This window comes from Callithrix jacchus, chromosome 11 (genome assembly GCF_049354715.1).
Source record: "Callithrix jacchus isolate 240 chromosome 11, calJac240_pri, whole genome shotgun sequence".
Classification (NCBI taxonomy): domain Eukaryota; kingdom Metazoa; phylum Chordata; class Mammalia; order Primates; family Cebidae; genus Callithrix; species Callithrix jacchus.
The window spans coordinates 2,273,629-2,291,752 of record NC_133512.1 but is presented as its reverse complement, the minus strand read 5'-3'; the positions used below and the strand labels follow the sequence as shown (position 1 = coordinate 2,291,752).

General features: G+C 38.2%; 1 protein-coding gene across 44 annotated transcripts in view; it reads right to left on the bottom strand.

The window, feature by feature from the left end:
- Window positions 1-18,124, bottom strand: part of BBS9 (Bardet-Biedl syndrome 9) — a 749,186-nt gene that overhangs the window by 480,873 nt on the left and 250,189 nt on the right. The window lies entirely within an intron of this gene.

The window sequence follows — 18,124 nt, the reverse complement described above, 5'->3', positions numbered from 1 at the left end:
TAACCAGCATAAATCACTATAATCATGATCAAAGTTTTCTATTTTTCTGATAGTCCTTTAATTTGAAGACACATTTTACAGTCAGACCCTTTTCTAAATATAAATCTTGTTTCCCTTTACTCCCTGAGACCTCAGCTCCACTGCTCCAAGATGGCCAATTTCTAGCTATTCTCTACTCTGAAAATGACAACAATGGTGACAATGATGATAAGAGAGGTGGTAATAACAACATCTATGATAAGAACAGCTATGATTTTTGGGCACAAACCGTGTACCAAACACTGTGATTGCAATAGCGCCTTTTTATACAAAGCAAAATGGAGCACAGAAAGCTTCAGAGACTTGCCAAAGATCAAAAGCAATTAAATGCCAGTGCTAGAATTAATAGTTCATATCCTTCTGGCTCAATCCTGCTTCTTCATCAGGACCTGGTTTCAATCCTGTCTGCTCAAATCTTGATTTCTCTAATATCCACAGGAGCTCAATCTGCACCAGTCACATTTTAAGCACTTTAAGGTCACTTTCTCATTTAAACCCCAACAGCCTTATGGGAGAAATAGTGTTACTAGTCAGTTAGTACTGGAACACTAGATATTAATCTTAACTCAATTAAAACGTTGTGTCTTCCTGAATTTATATATAGAGATTTACTATGTCTGCAGTTCACTAGGTACTTAACTAAATAAAACCATGCATTCTTATGTAACTGCCCAGATTATTACATTTGGTCCCTTTAAAGGAATTTATACACTTTTTTTTTTTTTTTTTTTTGAGATAGGGTCTCACTCTATCATCTAGGCTGGAGTGCAGTGCCATAATCTCAGCTCACTGCAACCTCCTCCTCCCAAGTTCAAGTGATTCTCATGCCTCAGCCTCTGGAGCAGGTGGGATTACAGCTGCGCGCCATGACACCCAACAAATTTTTGCATTTTTAGTAGAGATGGAGTTTCACCATGTTAGTCAGGCTGGTTTCAAATTCCTGACCTCAAGTGATCCTCCTAAAGTGCTGGGATTACAGGCGTGAGCCACAACGCCAGGTCAGGAATTATATTCTTTTGTGAAATCTAGGACTAAGTCCTCTATTCTCTATTCCATTTAATTCACTGGATATTACACAGATGTCATAAAGAGACACAATGGTAGTACAAACACAAACTCAGTCCTCTTGCTTAGGGAGTCTAGGATCTAGCTAGAGCAGCATGATACATGGACACATAAAGTATTTATATGCCCCATGGCACCATGGTACATTTTATAATTACTTCTTTAGATTGGTTATTAGGACTTCAATTTATCATCTCCACCCAGAATTCAGGAATATGTCTCCTCTCACCCCTAATAACTCCCTTTTACAGTGATAGAAATAATAAAACACTGAGTATTCCTGTCACAATCCATGCGAACACCCTGGCCTTTGTGGCTGACGTCATTCCCCATTCCCCTTTAAGCTTCCCCAGCCCTCCCTTTACCCCAGTCTTGTTCTGGATGCTGAATTCCGCCCACGATGCTGATTAGGTGTTTTCATCATTCAAAGATAATGCTTCTTTTTAAAATAAATGCCACTGAAGTCGAAGTCTGAATGCTTTAGAGTCAGCACAGTTGTGATGGGGCAGAGGTAGAGAGGTAGACAGAATAATGCGGATAAAGTACAGTATAAGAACCTTTTAAATCTAGTCCTATCCACACTACACTTGAGATTCAATGTATTATACCTGGGCTAGTATTTATTTACTTTCATTCGTTTATGTAACTCAATGCAAGATGCTAGGAATAAAATCAGCAATAAGGGAAGAAGAGCTTCTGCCCTCAAGGAGCTCCCAGGAGACTTGGAAAGACAGCCTGATAGCAACAGACTGAACACTACTTCTGCCATCACTGGCTCAGGATCAACCATTAGGGTTGACCTTGACACAGGGGTGCCAGGACTTCCCCCTAGCAGGTATACGACTATTTTCAAGTATAGGAAGGCCTGTAACTTAACAGAAGAATTAGACAAAACAGCTAGGGAGATGCAAAGGGCACAATTCATGATAAGAACGATATTAACAATGATGGATGTTCACAGCTGCCCCAGGAAAAGCTGCCACTGAAAGTGTTTTTCAGGCTCTGAACTCCCTGGTCTTTGGTATTTTCTTGAAAGTCCACCTGTGAGCTGCAGAACTCAGTGTGAAAGAAAGGTCACTTCATGAGGTACAGAACTGTCTCCTCCCCCATTTGTCCCGGAACAGTATGTAGCACCGGCTCAGTACTGTCCCTCAGTGTTGTTTCAGCCATTCGTCCCTCCGGGGCAGATGTTTGACTTCTGGCTCGGGGCTACCTCCAGGATCCTCGTCTTTATGTTCCTCTGTCCATCCCGGGAAACCCACATCTAGGCCCACGTAACACCCTAGGCTTCCAGGGGTAGCTGAGTTTGGACAACTGCATCTCTTTTCAAAGCTCTGTGATCTCCCAGAACACTGGCTTCAAATCCTGTTGTACCAGGCCTTGTGGATGCAGCAGGTATGGATGAAAAAGCTGCACGCTGCAGTGACCCTGGCCTGAGAAGACAGTGAGATGTGGTAAGGGTTCTCAGAGTCACAAAGCCAGATGTGGCGGTGGCAGGCGTGGGCCAAATTTCTCAAGATACATACGTTGGCACTGCCGCAACTGAACACGGTTACCCTCCCTGCAGGCAGCTCCTGCAGAGCCACAGTCTTCAGAAATGCGCTCATAGAACACAGTGGAGTAAGCAGTGTTTATGCCGCACCTTAACAAGACATTATATATACCTACCAGCTTTTGTAAATCCCCCATGTAGGTACTGCAAAAACATCTGGAAATAAAGCAAGTTCAGGTATGTCCCAGCAAGCCTATCCACCATAAGTCAATGTGAAAATTGATCAGAATTTACCATTGGGAAAAACATGGACATGACTCTCAGCAGCACGCCAACAGTACATGCAAGCTTAGGTGGCCAGAGCTGAGTTCTTGGTGAGGAAAGACAAACCCAGTCAGGACCTACTTCAATACCTCAGTGCAACTGCTAGGCTGAGTCTTCTCTAGTTTACACTGGGCAGACGTGCTGTACGAAGGAAAATGGAGGGTGCTGTGGGCTAACCAAGAAGGGAAGTAGTGCCCTTAACTTTTCCACCAAGAGAGGCCAAGTGTCGTCTCAGCTGCCTATGGAGGGAGTTCTTTCCTTTTACTGTCCTGACAAAGAAAAAAATCTCTGACAAAATGAAATGTGAATAGTCCTAAGCTTTTCTCTTCTCCTTTTATACAATTCGGATTATCTCAACAGAGGCCTATGAGCTCTCTAAAGACCTATCTCAACACTCCATATTGGGCAAAGACTTCCCTCTCTAAAGTAGCAAAGAAACATCATGTGCAGAACGTTCAAAGGAAAGAGACAAATCAAAGGGATGAATTCTCTTTATAATAGAGAGGTGATGGAAGACAGTTCTTCTTTATAGTTTCAGTGAGACTCAAGGTAAAACTGCTTCTACTCATTTATTCAGAAAATATTGCTGAGTGATAAGTGCTAAGGAGACAATGTGAACAACATGTACATGATCCTGGTCCTCACTCTAGTGAGAAGGGCAGAAAATAAACAAGTGAATAACGTATGAAACCAACTTTATGAAAATACTGTGATGCAGAAACAGAGTGCGGTGATAAAGTCCTTTCTTGAGATACTATGGTCAGGAAAGGCAACATTGAGAAGGTAACATCAGAGGTACTACTGACGGTAATATATCAGCAGCCAAAATTTACCTAGCACTCACAGTGGGTCAGGAAATTATTACGTGCTTTTTAGGGATTATTTCACTTGATTCAGACATAATATTATAGTACTATCTTATGGCCATTTAATAAATTTTTAATGATTATATAATTTTTCCAAAATCATTCAGAAGAATTTTAAGCTAGAGCTGGGATCTAAACTATCAATTGGAGTCTACACCTCAGGTTCCTAATGATTTTGTACATAAAGCTTGAACCTTAAAGATGGGAAAAGCATTCCACGTGGAGTGAGTGGCAAATACAATGACTCAGGGCAGAAAATGTCAGACGTGTCCGAAGAAGTGAAAGGACAGAGTGAGAAAGTACTCCTACATAAGGTTGGACATTAGGCAAGAGTTGGAACGTACAGGGAGACCTTTAAGAGTTGGTGAAGAGTTTGGATATTATTATAAATGCAAAGACTTCAAAGCTGAAGGACGGCATGATATGATTTGTTAGTGTACGTTTCTGTTACAAGACCCACCAAGTATAAAATGAAGTGCACAGGGGAGAAGTGATCTCACAGTTAGGACATCATAACCATGCACCAAGTTACAGATTGTGATGCCGAGTGGGGGAATCAAAGTAACCCTGTGAGGAAGGGGAGTCCTAGTTCCTCAGGCCTCCTACTAAGACAAAGAACCTTACACATCTAATACAATTTTAAACCTGTAACTTTAATAAAAATAAATTATCCAATCTTCAATTTCTCCATCAACATAAAGAAGAAAATAAAGCATACTTCACAGGTTGTTTCAGAGATCAAATTTATCTTTACATTATAATTAGATCAAACAAAAATTAGATGCTCAAAAATGTTGGCTGAAAATATTAAAACTATGTGATATGAAAAATGCAGACTGAAAAATGTGCAAAAGCAAAAAGTCTAAAGAAAAAGTCAAATACAGGCAACATTTTAGATACAAAATAGGTATGCTACTGTGACCAAGTATAATACGTTAATGTCACCAAATGGTAAAAATGTAAAAATGAACATCCACTTTACAGAGATGAGAAAGAACCAGTGCAAAAATTCCACCAACTAAAATGGCCAGAGTTACGTCCTTTCCTCCAAAGGATCATACTAATTCTACAGCAAGGAATCCTATCTGGGCTGAGAGAGCTGAAATGACAGAAATAGAATTCAGAATACAGACAGAAGTAACACCTTTGAGACTTGGGAGAATGTCAAAACCCAATCCAAGGAATCTAAGAACAGCAATAAAACAGCACAAGAGCCAACAGACAAAACACCCAATATAAAAAAGAACCTAACTGACATGATTTAGCTGAAAAACATAACACAAGAATTTTATAATGTAGTTACAAGTATTAGCAAAACAGACCAGTCTAAAATAAGGGGTCTCAGAGCTTGAAGACAGACTCTTTGAAATAAGACAGTCAGACAAAACTCAAGAAAAAAGAATGAAAAGAAATCAAAAAAACCTCTAAGAAATTTGGGATTATGTAAACAGGCCAAATCTAGGAATCACTGGTGCTCCTGAAAGAGATGCAGAGAAAGCAAGCAACTTAAAAAACGTATTTCAGGATATTATCCATGGAACTTCTCCAACCTTGCTGGACAGGCCAACATTCAAATTCAGGAAATGCAGAAAACCTCTGTGAAATACTACACAAAAAGACCAACCCCAAGACACATATCATCAGATTCTCCAAAGTCAAAGTTAAATTAAAAAATGTTAAAAGCAGCTAGAGAAAAAGGGCAGGTCACCTAAAAAAAAAGGACCTCATCAGGCTTTAGCGAACCTTTCAGCAGAAACCCTCCAAGCCAGAACAGATTGGGGGCCTATATTAAACAGTCATTTAAAAAAGAATCTAACCAAGAATTTCATATGCAGCCAAATCAAGCTTTATAATTGAAGGAGAATAAGATCCTTTTTAGACAAGCAAATAATAAGGGAACTTGTAACCACTACATCTGCCTTACAAGAGCTCCTAAAAGGGATGCTAAATATGGAAAGACTGTTACAACCAATTAAAAAAAAAAAATGTACACAGACAGACCACTGACACTATAAAGCAACCACACAAACAAGTCTGCATAATAACCAGAAAATATGGGCACGATGGCGCGTGCCTGTAATCCCAGCTACTCGGGAGGCTGAGGCAGGAGAATTGCCTGAACCCAGGAGGCGGAGGTTTTGGTGAGCCGAGATCGCGCCATTGCACTCCAGCCTGGGTAACAAGAGCGAAACTCCGTCTCAAAAAAAAAAAAAAAAAAAATACCAGCTAACAACACAATGACAGGACCAAATCCACACATATCAATAGTAACCTTGAATGTGAATAGGCTAAATAAGGCAATTGAAAGACACAGAGTGGTATGACTGACTGGTATGATGTCGTCAAGTGACTCATCTTGCACACAACAATGCCCCCCAGAGGCTCTAAACAAAGAAATGGAGAAAAACGTGCCAAATAGAAATCAGAAGAAAGCAGTGGTTGCAATCCTAACTTCAGACAAAAACAGACTTTAAACCAACAAAGATCAAAAAATACAAAGATGGACATTACATAACGGTAAGCGTTCAAGCCAAGACAAAGATATAACTACCCTAAATATACAGCCACACAACACAGGGGCACCCAGATTCATAAAGCAAGTTCTTAGACACCTGCAAAGAGGCTTAGACTCCCACAAATTAACAACTGGAGACTTCACCACCCCGCTGACAGTATAAGGCAGATCATCGAGACAGGAAATTAACAAAGATATTCAGAACCTAAACTCAACACATGACCAAATGGACCTAATGACATCTAAAAAACTCTCCACCCCAAAACAACACAAGATACATTCTACTCATTGGCACATGGCACATACTCTAAAATCAACCACACGATTGGACATAAAACAATCCTCAGGAAATTAAAAAAAAATCATACCAATCACACTCTCAGACCACAGTGCAATACAAACAGAAATCAAGATTAAGGAAATCACTTAAAACCATCCAATTCCATGGAAATTAAAGAATCTGCTCCTGAATTACTTGGGCAAGTAATGAAATCAGGTCAGAAATGAAGAAGTTTTTTAAAACTAATGAGAAAAGACACAACATACTAGAATCTATGGGTCACAGCTAAGGCTGTTTGTTAAGAGAAAAATTTATAGCAATAAACACACTTAGAAAGATCTTAAATTAACAACCTAACATCACAACTAAAAGAGTTAAAGAAGAGCAAACCAATCCCAAAGCTAACAGAAGACAACAAATAACCAAAATAAGAATGGAATTGAAGGAAATTGAGACACACACACACACACACACACACACACACACACATAAACACACACACACACACACACACACACACACACCCCAAAAGATCAAAACCAAGAGCTAGTTCTTGGAAAAACTGGTAAGATAGACCACTAGAGCTAGACTAATAAAGAAGAAAAAAGATCCAAATAAACACAATTAGAAATGATAAAGGGGATGTTACCACTGACCTCACAGAAATTTAAAAAACACACATTCACAAAAAAAACTATCAACTACTATGAACACCTATGTGCACAAAAACTAGAAAATCCAGATGAAATGGATAAATTCCTAGGCACAAACATCCTCCCAGTAACAAGTTCTAAAATTGAATCAGTAATAAAAAAACTTACCAACCAAAAAGAGCCCAGGAGCAGAAAGATTCACAACTGAATTCTACCAGATGTATAGAGAAAACCTGATACCATTCCTGCCGAAACTATTCCAAAAAATTGAGAAGGAAGGAATCCTTCCCAACTCATTCTATGAAGCCAGCATTATCCTGATAGCAAAACCTGACATATGCATAACAAAAAAGAAAACTTCAGGCAAACATCTTTGATGAAGACAAATGCAAAAATCCTCAGAAATACGAGCACACCAAAACACTGATCCACCACAATCAAGTAGGCTTTATCCCTGGGATGCAAGGTTAATTCAACACATATAAATCAATAAATGTGATTGATCACATAACAGAGGGCTAAAGACAAAAGCCACATGATCATTTCAGCAGATTAAGCAAAGGCTTTCAATAAAATTCAACATCCTTCATGTTAAAAATCCTCAATAAACTAGGCATTGAAGAAACATACTTCAAATTAGTAAAAGACCCTTATGACAAACCTATAGCCAGCACCATACTGCACGGGCAAAAACTGGAAGCATTCACAAAATCAATCACATTTATTGATTTGTATATGTTGAACTAACCTTGCATCCCAGGGATAAAGCCTACTTGATCATGGTGGGTTAGTGTTTTGGTGTGCTAGTATATTTTGAGGATTTTTGCATCTGTCTTCATCAAGGATATTGACCTAAAGTTTTCTAAAAGCATTCCATTTGAAAACTGACACAAGACAAGGATTCCCCCTCTTACCACTCCTATTCAACATAGTATGGAAAGTCCTGGTCAGAGCAGTCAAGCAAAAAAAAGAGGAGAGAGGGGAGAGGGAAGAGGGGAGAGGAGAGGAGAAAGGAAGGGAGGGGAGGGAAGGGGAGGGGAGGAGAGGGGAGAAGAGGGGAGGAGAGGGGAGGAGAGGGGAGGAGAGGGGGAGGGAGGGAGAGGGGAGGAGAGGGCAAGAAAAGAAAAGAAAGGAAAGGAAAAGAAAAGGGAAAGGAAAAGTAGAAATGAAATGAAATGAAATGGCATCCAAATAGTCCAAACAGAAAGACAGGAAGTCAAACTATCCTGTTGGCAGGCAACATGATTCTACATCTAGAAAACTCTATAGTCTGGGCTCAAAAACTCCTGAAGCTGATAAACAACTTTTAGCAAAGTCTCAGGATATAAAATCAACGTACAAAAATCACTACCATTCCTACATACCAATACCATCCAAGCCAAGAGCTGAATCAGGAACACAATCCAATTCACAATTACCACAAAAAGAATAAAATACCTAGAAATACATTTAACAAGGGAGGTGAAAGATATCCACAGTAAGAATGACAGAACACTGTTCAGATAAATCAAAGATGACACAAAGAAATGGAAAAACATTCCATTCTTATGGACAAGAAGAATCAATATCATCAAAATGGCCATACTACCCAAAGCAGTTTACAGATTCAACACTATTCCTATCAAACAATCAATGACATTCTTCACAGAGCTAGAAAAAAATATTTTAAACTCCATATAGAACAAAAAAATAGATAACAAATAGCCAAGGTAATCCTAGGCAAAATGAACAAAATTGGAAGCATCACATTGCCCTACTTCAAACTATACTACAGGGCTACAGTAACCAAAACAGCATGGTACTGGTACAAAAACAGACACATAGACCAACAGAACAGAAGAGAGAGCACAGAATTAATGCTGCACACTTTCAACCATCTAATCTTCAGCAAAGCTGACAAAAACACACAATAAAGGAACGTTTCCTATTCAATAAATGGTGCTGGAATAACTGGCTAACAATATGTGAAAGACTGAAACTGGACCCCTTCCTTACACCATATACAAAAATCAACTCAAGATGGGTTGAAGACTTCAATGTAAAACCAAGATCTATAAAAACCCTGGAAGACAACCTAGGAAATATCTCTCTGGGCATAGAAATTGGTAAAGATTTCATGACAAAGACACCAAAAGCAACTGCAACAAAAGCAAATATTGACAAATGGGATCTAATTAAACTAAAGAGCTTCTGCACAGCAAAAGAAACTATCAACAGAGTATACAAACACCCTACAGGATGAGGGAAAACATTTGTAAACTATGCCCTGGGAAAAGGTCTAATATCCAGAATCTATAAGGAACTTAAAACAAACTTACAAGGAAAAAAAAAGCAACCCCATTAAAAAGTGAATGAAGAATATGAACACTTTTCAAAAGACTACATACATATAGCCGACAAGCACATAAAACAATGCTCAATATCGCCGATCATTAGAGAAGCCAAAATAAGATACCACGTAACACCAAAGTGCTAATATTTCAAAAAATGACAGAGGCTAGCAGGATTGCAAGGAAGAAAGAATGCTTCTGCACTGCGGGTGGGAGTATAAATTCGTTTGACCCTTGTGGAAAGCAGTGTGGCAATTCCTCCGGAAACTAAAAACATGACTGTCATTTGACCCAGCAGTCCCATTACTTGATATGTACCAAAAGGAATATAAATCGTTTTGCCATAAAGACACATGCACACGTGTTCACTGCAGCCCTATTCACAATAGCAGAGACAACGAATCAACCTAACTGTCCACTGACAATAGATGGGATAATGGAAACGTGGTAGGTATACAGCATGGAATACTATGCAGCCATAATAAAGAACAAGATCATGCCCTTCGCAGGAACATGGATGAAGCTGGTGGCCGTTATTCCCAGCAAACTAATGTAGGAACAACAACAACAACGACGAACAAATACTGCGTGTTCTCACTTATAGGTAGGAGCTAAATGATGAGAACACATGGACACAAAGAGAAACAAGGGCACTGGGGCCTGCCTCAGGGTGGAGGGTGGGAGGAAGGAGAGGATCAGGAAAAAAGTAATTATCAGGTACTATGCTTAGTACCTGGGTGAGAAAACTAATCTGTACAGCACACTCCCATGACACAAGTTTACTTATATAACAAACCTACACATGTACCCCTGAACCTCAAAGTTTTTTAATATAAAAATCATAGTAAACATTTAAACAGGTGGGATATTTACTATACTATAATTTTAATTATTAGTTTCTGTTTTTTTTATTTTTTCATCAACATATACAGAAGAAAAATAAAAAAAACAATTTTTCTGGAATAAAAAATTTACAGTTAGGCCAGGTGCAGTGGCTCACACCTGTAACCCCAGCACTTTCAGAGTCCAAGGAAGGCAGATCGCCTGAGCCCAGGAGTTCAAGACCAGCCTCGGCAATGCAGTGGAGCCTCTCTACTAAATTCAAAAAATGAAGTGGGCGTGGAGGTGCACACCTGCCCAGCTACTCGGGAGGCCAAGGCACAATAATCACTTGAACTGAGAGGCAGAGGTTGCACTGAGCCGAGATTGTGACACTTTCACTCCAGCCTGGGTGATAGAGTGAAGGTCTGTCTCCAAAGAAAAGAAAAAAAAATTGCAATTAGTCCTGGAATTTATAAACACAACAACATTTTTTATGTTTTTTCAGATTACCAAAAATCCAAAGAATTAATGAGTCCAAGATTTATAGAGTATTATTTTGATTACTAAACGTTTTTCTCAGTGTTAGTACTCCAAGATGGTTAATATTATAGCCCCTGGAGATTTTCCAGAGTATATATTTCATCGATGGGGAAATGCATTTTCCTATTTATAACATATGAAAGAACCTGTATTTTAAATTATGCCCTTAAAAATTAGTAACCAAAATGAACACTCAATTTGTTTATCTCTTTTCTTTTGTATCTTGCAATAGGAGCTCAGTGGAAATAAGCACTTCAGTTTCCAAATAAAATAAATTTAGATGATCGTAGCCTAGACAATTGCCATTCCACTCTATTACAAATGGAGAAAAGAATACATTTAATTAAGGAAGGTACAAAGATGCATCACATCAATCTTTATGTGTCAGAACATCTGAAGTTCATAAATACAATGTTTTTATTCATATCATAAACAGTGAACTATACAATTCATGCTATTTGGAAATTTATAATGTGAGATGGAAAAAGCAGATGAATGCTTTTTAAACCAAAATGCTGAGGAAATAACATAAACTATCTCAGTAGATTTAACATTTTAAATATACAACCTCTTCAATCCCTTACTAGAAACTAAGAATGGTTTCGAACACTTACTTTTCAACAGGCTTTTTCTAAGCTACATTTATATAATATTTTCATTGTCACTTAATAATATTGCTAAGAAATTCTAAAATAAAGATTAACAGTAATGCTCTACTGATGAATCGCTGTATAAGTTGAACTATTCACAAAGGCACGAGGTGGGCATCAGCAGACTTCGGATTTGGTCATTTTACTTGTCCCTAAGTTTCCTGACTTCATCGAAGGACTGTCACAGACCCCTACTACACACACTCTCAGCACACAAGAAAATCCACTCACCCTTTGGAACCTCATGCTTTATCAAGCATCAGGACACACTTTCCCCTCTTCCTAGAATGACCTCCATCTGCTAATGTCCCACTCATTCCTCAAGACCCTCTAAAATTCATATGGAGTCTCAATCCTTTGGGATACAGCAGCACTAAATAACATGCTTCTATAAGCACATCAAGCATTCCATTATTGGTTCTCTTTACCTGTTTGTCTCTCCCATTAATCTAGGAGCTCCACAAGAGCCACACAGAGTTTATACCTAACATGTCTGCTGAATGAAAAAAGAATAAATGTATTGTCTACCAAGATGAAGTAAAATAATACTCCCACTTCCTTTTTCTCAAGATATTTTGTATAATACAGTTCAAGATCACATATGCTTTCTTTTGGAAGATGCAAAAAGAAATCCTATTTCAAGACACAACCATTTCTCACATATGTGACTATAATCCTTCTATTATACCTGAAAGCAAAATAGTAGACAAAGAAAGGACTTTTAACTTGACCTTATTGAATTCAATCACTCTTCCGAGCATGTTAAAAATCTTTCAGGATATTGAAACGTTGGATATATTTGTTATCTTTTCCATTTTTCGAACACCTACCTGAGGCTATACCATTTGCTACAAATTAGGTATGCTTTATCCAAAATGCTTAGGACCAGAAATGTTTTGGATTTCAGACTTTTTTCAGATTTGGGGATATTTCTATACTATATACTTACAGCAGTTCGGCATTCCAAATCCAAAAATTCAAAATCTAAAATGCCCCAAACTTCCAAACTTTTTGAGCCCTTTGGATTAAGCACTTTGGATCTTGAATTATCAGATTTGGGATGCTTGACCTGTATCTGCAATTGGTTAAGCCTACTTTGTGACACTGACAGTACGTGTCTGTTCAGCATTCTTCGCAGATTACCAACTTAGCAAGACGCAGCATTCGAAGTTGAAAACTCCCTTGAATCTCGGAGAAAACTTCTGCATTGTCTTCTATCATCCAATTATTTTGATGAAAAGCTAAATGACATCTTGATTCATATCCCAGGAGTAACTTGGTTTTTTCTTTCTAATCTTTGAAAATATGCTCCTTAGTGCTCTAAAGTTTAACAATGACATGTCAGAGAGTATGTGTGTGCTTTCTCATCCATTGTGGTAAGCATCAAAACAATACAAAAGATCAACAAACAAAGAGCTGGTTTTTTGAAAAGATAAACAAAATTGAACAAACCTTTAGACTAAAAAAAAAAATAGAAGGGAGACTCAAGAGAAACTAGAAATTACATCTGATACCAATGAAATACGAAGAATCATTAAAAGGTTATGAACAATTATAGGCAGCAAACTGGATAACTTAGAAAAAATGGCAAATTTTGGATACATACAACCTACCAAGATTGCACTAGAAAGAGACAGAACAGACAAATAACGAGTAAGAACACTGAATCAGTTCTACAAAGTCTCCTACCAAAGAAAAGCCCAGGACTTGATAGCTTCACTGCTGAATTCCATCAAACATTTAAACAACTAATAACAATTCTACTCAGACTATTCTAAAATATGAAAGAATGGAAAACTTTTAAATTCATTCTATGAGGCCAGCATTATCCTGATAACAAAATCAGACGAGGACATATAACAAAAGAAGGAAACTACAGGCCAATATCCCTGATGAACAAAGATGCAAAAATTCTCAACAAAATACCAGCAAGCCAAATTCAACACAGCACATTAAAAAGATCGTTCACCGTGATCAAGTGGGATTGATTCCAGAGAGGCAAGGATGGTTAAACATAAGCAAATCAATAAGCATGATACATAATACTAACAGAATGAAGGGCAAGAACCGTATGATCATTTCAATAGATACAGAAAAAGCATCTGACAAATTCAAGATCCTTTCATGATAGAAAAAAAAAATTCTATAAATTAGGTATACAAGGAATGTACCTCAATACAAATAGGCCTTTCCAATACCCACAACTCAATATCCACAATATCCATACCTCGTTTCCTCTAAATCCTTGTCCCCCATTGGTCTTCTGTCCACATTAGCAATCCACCACCCCAATGATGAGCTTGTCATCATCAGAATCTGCAATCCCTCTGAACGCTTATTCTCAACATCTGACTCACTCTCTGACCACTACCATTCTTATTTTACACCTAGTTCACTTGCTCTATAACTCCTACTACTTTACTTCTTCAAACTTCCGAGAAATTTGATCAGGTGAATCCATTAATTTTTCACCATGTATCAGTTTTCGCTAATCTTCACTTACTTCCTTACCATATCAGATTTGGTAGTCCATTATGGTAATCAGTCTCATAGAAACATGTTATCTGTAATTCTCTGTTTTAAAATCTGAACACTGCTTTTAGTTGCTTAGATGCTGATTAACAAATTACTTCCAGGAAAAACACCTAATAAGGATGGCTGATTTTGGTTCAAAATTAAGGATCTCAAACTCTAGATGGGAATTCTACAATACCTGTTTCCCTCATGAGTTTGCTTTCTTATTTTCATACTTTTTTTCAGATTTATAGATCATCAAAGCTCCTTTATCTCTCCACTAACAAATCTACAAAGTCTCCCTAGACATACACACGATTCCCCCTGTTACAGAGAAGTTACAAGGGCCTGTTCCTCAACCCCTCCCGCGAGCTTCTGCATCCCATCGCCTCTCTCTTCCTCAAGGAATTCATCGCTTCATGATCCTATTCTCTTTCCTCATAATCAACCTCTCCCGCTGAACTCAATCAATTAATAATCAAATGTGTTCTAATATTGCTTATTTAAAAACCAAATCCATAGCTCTTTCATCCTGCTTCTCAATTCTGAGTTACTGAAATTGGCTGCTCAATCCTTACTGAAAACACTAGATAACGAAAACTTGCAAAATTAGATACCCAAAATGTATCCGTGGATCAGGCTGCAGCTCAGACTGCACTGATTTGGGCCCGATAGAACTATATTTACTAAATAGAGTTTTATCATTATTTTCTAAAGTTCTGTGAACTTTGTTACAAATAATTACATAAGCATCCTCTTTATAATTATCAAATATAAACTATAGAGATATTATAGAAGGAATTGTCTTTTTGAATATTCGTAAGGGAACCTTCATCTTTGACTCAGCATCAGTAAAGGGTGTGCATCTCCTCAACAAAAGATTGAACATTCTGAAAATGGAAACTAAATGATTTCATGTTATTTTAGATGGCTAGCACCTTTTTCATCATACAGTATGCATTTCTGAGTATTAATCTTATTTCTACCTTTATTAGTTTCCTATCCTGATTTTCTCTTTCTGGTTCTTGAAATACTTACATTTTCTTTTCATATTTTAGATATTTTTAAACTCTTCTAAATTATTTAAGAAGCAAGTAGAACAAGACAATGTACAAATAGAGAATAAAGATAAAAACAGATATAGAGATAGGCAAGACCAAGAAAGGTATAGAAGCAGAAAGGGGCAGGAGAGACTGGGGAGGGAGGTAGCAGTGTTTGATGTATACAGTAATGAGTCACTGTGTGGATCTGGATCTTAGGAAAGCAGCATAAGAATATATACATATGTAGGTAACAGCATATTTCTTCTGAAATCTCATTACACTGAATCACTCGAAATTACAGACATCCATGTAGAAATATTTTGCAACATTAGTTATAAAAGCATTTATCTTACAAAATTAGAACTGCCTGCCCTGTTATTTTCAATTTAGGACTGTGATAAAAGTTTTCGGAAATGTTGCTGGCATATTTTTCCCAAATTGAAGCATGACTTTCCTTTTTTTTTTTTTTTTTAACAGGGTCTCACTCTGTCGCACAGGCTGGAGTGCAGTACATGCAATCTCAGCTCACTGTAGCCTCAACCTCCTGGGTTCAAGTGATCCTCCCACCTCACCTTCAGAGTAACTGGACTACAGACATGTGCCATCATACACAGCTAATTTTTTTTTTTTAAGTAGAGACTTGGCCTCACTATGTTGGCCAGACTGGTCTCAATCTCCTAGGCTCAAGTTATCCTCCCACCGTGGCCTCCCAAAGTGTTGGGATTACAGGTGCAAGCCACTGCCCGCAGCTACTATTCTGCTTTCTAAAAATGAAATCCTACTCAGATCCCCAGGGAATGTGGTTTGGTATCTGAGACAATGAGCTATACTTGACTTTTCTCTTGTCTGCTTTGACTGGTCTATACTGAATCAGAAAAATGAACTAAAATTGCCATACAGCACACATGAAGCCTTGGTTGATTTCCAAACAAGTTTTAAAGAGATGAATATGTGGAACCCACAGCAAATACTATACAAGAGCTCAGGACAATTCTACTTGGCTTATGAATCATTTGGCTGTTTACTATGGAAGAAATACTAGGTTCTTTCCAGTTGTAAGATTTTTTGTAAATCAGATTGCTGGACTATAAATTAATACTAGGTATCTTTCAAAAAATGAAAAATGTCAAACACAGGTTGGATACAAATTACTTCATTCCTTTCCTAGGAATGAATACTCTGATAAAGCAATAGGAGCGCTAACATCTGCCTCAACCCCAGAAAAGCACACTCTCATTATATCTATCGCTCTCCATCATCAAAGGCATCTCCTAGGCAGGATTCTGTGTGTCACTGAAGCCAAAAACCATCAAGAGTCATCATGACTATTATTCAGGTATCAATTTATACAGTGCATTTGGCTCCTGGTTTAAAAGGTCCTGTCCTATTCCATTATTTGGAACCTAACACTATGGTTAAGTCAGAGAATTGCCATGCATTCAGATAAAGAGAATAAATCAGCTATATACTTCATTTTGGTAAAATTTAGATAGCAGTAAGGTAATCATGGGCAGTATCAGTGTTCTACTTGCTACTTTTATTAAAAGTTATAAATAAAATACATTAGGATGTAAATATCTTCATTTGTACAATCAAATTTTTGCCTTTTTAAATCGTCTCCATTGCAGGTTCATTACACAGCACCATCAACTGCAGTCAAACAAATGGGCACGATTTCCCAAAGAAATAATAGCACAGCATTTTTAGTTTAACTAAGGAGAATGGTTAAACTGAGAGAAATGCACCAAATGGGTCCACCGTCCAAATGGACAGTAAATGCACCAAATGGGTCCACCATCCAAATGGACAGTAAATGCATCAAATGGGTCCACCATCCAAATGGACAGTAAATGCACCAAATGGGTCCACCATCCAAATGGACAGTAAATGCACCAAATGGGTCCACCGTCCAAATGGACAGTAAATGCACCAAATGGGTCCACCGTCCAAATGGACAGTAAATGCACCAAATGGGTCCACCATCCAAAGGGACAGTAAATGCACCAAATGGGTCCACCATCCAAAGGGACAGTAAATGCACCAAATGGGTCCACCGTCCAAATGGACAGTAAATGCACCAAATGGGTCCACCATCCAAAGGGACAGTAAATGCACCAAATGGGTCCACCATCCAAATGGACAGTAAATGAGTTTGTGTCGTTTGTAGGGACATGGATGAATCTGGAAAACATCATCCTCAGCAAACTGACACAAGAACAGAAAATGAAACACCACATATTCTCACTCATAGGTGGGTGATGAAAAATGAGAACACATGGACACAGAAAGGGGAGTACTAAACACTGGGGTCTATTGGGGGGAAAAGGGGAGGGCCAGTGGGAGGGGGAGGTGGGGAGGGATAGCCTGGGGAGAAATGCCAAATGTGGGTAAAGGGGAGAAGAAAAGCAAAGCACACTGCCATGTGTGTACCTACGCAACTGTCTTGCATGCTCTGCTCATGTACCCCAAAACCTAAAATCCAATAAAAAATTAAAAAAAAAAAAATGCACCAAATGGGTCTACCATCCAAATGGACAGTAAATGCACCAAATGGGTCCACCATCCAAATGGACAGTAAATGCACCAAATGGGTCCACCATCCAAATGGACAGTAAATGCACCAAATGGGTCCACCATCCAAATGGACAGTAAATGCACCAAATGGGTCTACCATCCAAATGGACAGTAAAGCCAATCAGAGCAAAATGGTGCTATGTACTTACAGTCAGCAATACTGCACTACACATTTGACATTTTGTTAAGTAAGTAGACTTCAGGTTAAGTCTTCTTATTAAAATAAAATGATTTGTCGTTTTCTTTTAAATGGTGCCAATGTAAAGAATACTGCAATCGTGACCAATCAAAAAAAATGAAAATAAAGAATCTTCTCTTTCTTCTCAGAGTTGTTTTGTATTTCTGTGACCTACTATCGTCTTCAGTAGTATTCAAGTCTATTTTACCAGTCACCAACTGACATATTCCAGAAACTAT